This window comes from Polypterus senegalus, chromosome 2 (assembly GCF_016835505.1).
Source record: "Polypterus senegalus isolate Bchr_013 chromosome 2, ASM1683550v1, whole genome shotgun sequence".
NCBI lineage: Eukaryota > Metazoa > Chordata > Cladistia > Polypteriformes > Polypteridae > Polypterus > Polypterus senegalus.
Window position 1 is genome coordinate 171,996,733 of NC_053155.1, and position 5,235 is coordinate 172,001,967.

General features: G+C 38.3%; 1 long non-coding RNA gene across 2 annotated transcripts; it reads right to left on the reverse strand.

Moving 5' to 3' along the window:
* Positions 1–2,354: 2,354 nt before the first annotated feature.
* On the reverse strand, positions 2,355–2,800 carry LOC120523549. 2 transcript variants are annotated; one of them, XR_005632647.1, is made up of 3 exons: positions 2,789–2,800; positions 2,553–2,705; positions 2,355–2,424 (listed from the first exon to the last, which is right to left on the reverse strand). It is a non-coding gene; the product is annotated as an uncharacterized LOC120523549 (long non-coding RNA). The 2 variants fall into 2 exon arrangements; XR_005632646.1 differs by lacking the exon at positions 2,789–2,800 and having other exon boundaries at positions 2,553–2,781.
* Positions 2,801–5,235: the final 2,435 nt, after the last annotated feature.

Here is a 5,235-nt window from a genome sequence, read left to right on the forward strand (position 1 = left end):
AAGAGAGCAGAGACCTTGGAATCAGAGGATGAAAGATTTTTATCTTTTTTATCAGACTCCCCAGCACAACATTAAACTATAGATTGTACAGTTTATTGGGGATTGGGTGGAAAGCCAGTTGGCCCAGATCACCAGAAGTGTAAGTTTGTCTGTCATAATCCATTGTGGACCTCCTCCCCCTAGTGCAGGGGTCGCCAAGTTCTGTCCTGGAGGATCACCATGGCTGCATGTTTTCATTCTAACTCTTTTAAATTGAGTACCCTGTTTGTGCTGTTAATTAATTAACTTCTTGTGAATTCATTTTAATTGAATTGCTTTTTTAAGATTTGTTCTCCTGAATTTCTTCATTGTTCCTCTTAATTGCTTCATTTCTTTCCTGAAATGGCACTCAAAGAGAAATGAAATGTAAAGGGAGGGAGCCAACAGAAGACCAACAAAATCAGGGCGTCAAACTCCAACCAATTTCACTCCAACCAGCTACTTAATGAAATGCCAATTCCTGTCATTAATTAAAAATTTATTTTGTGGCTTGCTGCTGCTCTCTTGGTGCATTAGCAGACATTTACGAAATTGTTGATTTTCTCTTTTCTAAGAGCACTGTTAAAATGTTTTGGGGACATGAGCTGATCACCATTCCTGAGTCCTTCATCTTTCTTTATTTTCAGATATTGGATGATGGACACCAGTTGTTTTGACTCATTTTGTATCTCATTATTGTTTGGCTGCTATTTAACAAAAAAGAAACAATTAAGGGGTCTGAGTCTTCAAGAGCAAATCAATTAAAATTAGTTCAAAAGATGTTAATTAACAGCAAAAACAGGTCACTCATTCAGATAAGAGTTAGAATGAAAACCTGCAGCCATGGTGGTCCTCCAGGGGGGTATTCCAGAAAGCAGGTTATGTGACATACCCGGGTAAGTTTAAGGGTAAGTTAGTGGATAACCTCAACTTTCGGTTCCAAAAACGGAGGTAACTTTCTGGATATGTATGTAACCATAGCAGCTTACTCTCTGAAGATAACCTGCCACCGAGCAGGTTATGTTCCAGGGTAAGTTTGTTTCAGAAGGTTACTGAGCATGGCGTGCCCTTTTGATGACGATCCTGTGGACGTGGAAGCACAAATTATCCGAGGTTTTTTCCGGCGGGAGAGAGTAATAAGACCGCGTATTGATGTCTTTTCATTTCCAAATGATTTTTTAAAAGAGCGTTATCGGTTTTCAAAAGAATCGTTAATTTACTTGACCTATCTCTTGGCACCGCATATTGCACATGTCACAAACCGCGGGTCTGCGCTTAGCACAGAAAACATTCTGTGCATAGCACTTCGGTTTTTTGCCTCAGGGCATTTTTTGTATAATGTGGGCGATGCAGAGCATGTGGGAAAGGCAACTGTGTGTAGAGCCGTTCGCACAGTATGTCTGGCACTGAAACACTTCTTACACACGTTTGTACAGTTCCCTGGCCATAAACCTCTGCGTGTAATTAAAGAGGAATTCCACAGAGTGGCAGGTTTGTCCTTTGTAGTAAAATTCATGACGCATATTTAATATGTAGTCATACTATTTATATCTATAGATGTATTCATCCTGCACACACACTTGATACTTCCCTATATGACTTTCTATTTCAGGGTTTCCAAATGTAATTGGGTGCATTGACGGCACCCACATTCCTATTAAAGCTCCTTCAATGAATGAGGGAGACTATGTTAATAGGAAATCTATTCATAGTATCAATGTGCAGGTAAGAACTGGATTTTGTGTCCTTAATTTTTTGCCTTGTTAAAATCAGTAAACTCATTACAGTTTTCCACTTTTCAACCACAGGTAATATGTGAGGCAACCCACATTATTACTAATGTTGAGGCAAAATGGCCAGGATCTGTGCAGGATGCCAGAATTTTCCACGAGTCATCATTATGCCAGACATTTCAGCAGGGTATGTTTCTCTTTATGAAATATTGTTTTTTTTCCTTTGCACTATATTTGTGTTGTACACTTGAATCATTACAGGACAGTACAATGGTTACTTGCTGGGGGACAGAGGATACCCTTGTCTGCCCTGCTTAATGACACCCTACCCTGAACCTGATCCTGGACCACAGACACGCTTTAACCTGGCTCGAACACGGGCCAAGGTGGAGATGACCATAGGGATCCTCAAGTCTAGGTTTCAGTGTCTGCGTGGGCTCCGGTCAGTCCAGAGAGGGCATGCGACATCATAGTGGCTTGTGTTGTGCTTCACAACATTGCCACTATAAGAGGAGAGAGCCACCCTCCTTGTATTGAAGAAGATGGCCCAGAGGAACCCCTACAGATTTTTCCATACAACAGAGATGGAAGACTTTTGAGAGACAGGATTTCTCAGAATTACTTTTATTAAATTGTGTGCACTGGTCTGCGGTGTGGTTCATTTCTTTATTTCCTGAAAACAATGAAAGTGAAATAAAATGTGTTTTTGTATTACATTGCTTTATATATATATATATATATATATATATATATACACACAAGTTTAACATGCAACAGATTAATAATCACACAAGTTTTCACCTTAAGGCGATGCTCCAGTAATTCTATTTCTAATGTTGCTTTTTTTATGGATAGCCTTTTCGCCTCCATTTGAAGCTGTATAAGGTCCATCTCCATGTCACTTTTTCTTATTTGTTTTTGAAGATGGACCTTATACAGCTCCTTTGCTGGCAACTAGGAAGCCAAAAATAATTAAATGAATGAGATTCTGTCAGACAATAACATTAAAATATGGACAAATGCACATAAATTCTTACACTGCTTAGATCATGCATTGAGGTTGAAGGACCGTCATCTGTGGGCAAATCCCCAGGTATGTACTGTGAAAGGACAATGACAGTTTGATTACTCTAATGTAAAAAGGGGGCATGCATTATAATGGTATGCATCATACCTCAGTGGATCCACCAGCATTGTCCACTTCTGTCACAGCAGATGTGGTCTCTTCATCGTCATCTTCAACCTATAGAGGAAATATGCAAGTATACATTATCTGGCAAAAAGAAAAAAAATATCTAAAAGTAACTAAAGGTACCTGACAACAAAACACTTACAGCTGTGACAGACTGTGTCCTTTCTGTAGGGTCCAATAATACAATCCCTCTATCAGTATCTATAGGAAAATACAACCCATAAAATTCTCAATATTATCAAAGAAAACCAAAAATGCAGGAAAAAAACATGTCACAGTAATACAACTAAGCACACAGTAGCCTACACAGCATATGCAGTTCAATAAAGTCAGCCTGCATAAAAACATTAAGCATGTTGAAGAAGCCTTTAAGTGACAGAGATAGTAATTTATTAAGTCATATAATGAAAACAAATCATAGTGATAAACTTACATTTCACCATGCTACTTGTGGTGCATGGTGTGTGTGACGAAGTGCCCCCTGGAATGCCAGCAACCACTGGTCGCCCTTTATTAAGGGACAGAGCCAGCTCCTCAGATGGGGTGAGGGGAGGTGGTGGTGGGACCCCGCCAGTTAGACGGGCTTCAGCTTGCTTTCTATAAGCTACATGACAGACAGAATATACTAAATCGTGTTTAATCAATAGTTCAGTGATCGTGTAATCAACTATTACCTTTTTGCAGTATGTTTTTATGTTTCATTTTGACTTGCCTCAAAGTTCTTCTGCATCCAGACGGATTACACCTTATTAAATAAGAAACCATATATTCCTAGTCAATACACATTGTTATTTTAACCTAAAGAAATGAATGGCAGGAAAAGTGAATGCATTCAAAGTGATTTAACAGTGAAAAGGGTGCGGAAGGGGTGTTTCATTATTTTACAGTATAATAAAAGGGAGGCGATGTCAATTTTGCAATTTAATACACTCACGCATTTACTCTGTCCATTATTTTTTGCCAAGCCAACTCTCTTTCTTTAGCCGATGCAGCCGTATTACTTTTTTTCATTATGATAGGCTTGAATTCTTCAAACGCCTGCATTAACACCTCCAACTCCACCTCTGTGAAATATGCCGCTCGCTTTTTTTCTCCTTGATCTTCCATTTGGACTCGTGAAATCGGCGATCCATTGAAAACGTCTTTATGTATGCACGGTGCACGCGCATTAACTCTGGGTAACCAGTAGGAGGTTGATTGAACTTACTCTTCTCAGGTGTTTTGGAACCGACATACTCATGGTATGCGGGTTTGGGGTAAATCAACCCAGAGGTTTTGATTTACCAAATGGTAAGTTAACCAAGCTTTCTGGAATACCCCCCAGGACTAGAGTTTGTGACCCCTGCCCTAGAGGTTTTTTTTCTTGGCACACTGACAAAAGCACAAGGGACAAATGGCCACTGACAAATTATTGTCGAGAAAAGACTGTGTTGACAAATACACTTAGGAAAAATGAGTGCAGTGACAAATGAGGACAACTAATGCTTAGGCAGTTGCTGTAAAATAAAGTGTAGGAAAATATGTGAGTGGACATTTACAACAAAAATGAATTACTTACACGTTAAAATGTTATTAGCTTTATGTTTATGATTGCATTCCTAATGTTTTCATATAGATTTTGAACACCTTAAAAGTAAAACATTTTAAAACACAAAACAGGAGAAATGTAATTTTATGTTGTTGTGTTAATGCCTTAAAGGGAATTACTTTGTGCATTTTCTTGTCTGTGATCTGTGGGTAATAAGTAAGCCTACCCCATTGAGAAAGTTGCTCATGCAAAAGGAAAAGGGTAATGTATCTTATGTTGATGGATTAATGTTTGTTCATGGACTTGTATGTGAACAGTTCCTAATAAGTGAATTTATCCCATTAAGAGTGTTGTGATATTTGAAGCATAGGGAAAGATAGAAAAAATACCAGTGCTAACAAACATTTCAGTAGATAAAATCATTTACATGACTAATCACTAATCACTGTGTTAATTGATAAAAAATGTTTCAGGCTGAGAAGTATATACAAATAAATTTTGTTAAATAACGTTTTGTAACTAACAAAGTCATCCACATTTTTAATTATAATCTGACATGTGCTGACCACCCATTCCTACATACAAGTAAAGATAAATCCAGCCCAGAGGTGTGACCAGAAGATCATGTGTGGGTGGGCATTTGGCTTGTCTGGGGGGGCAAAAAATATCCATCCATCCATCCCTATTTTTGTAGGGGGGGTCAAATAATAATAACAACATAGTTTTATATAACATATAAAAGCAAAAATTGTGGCATAAATCAT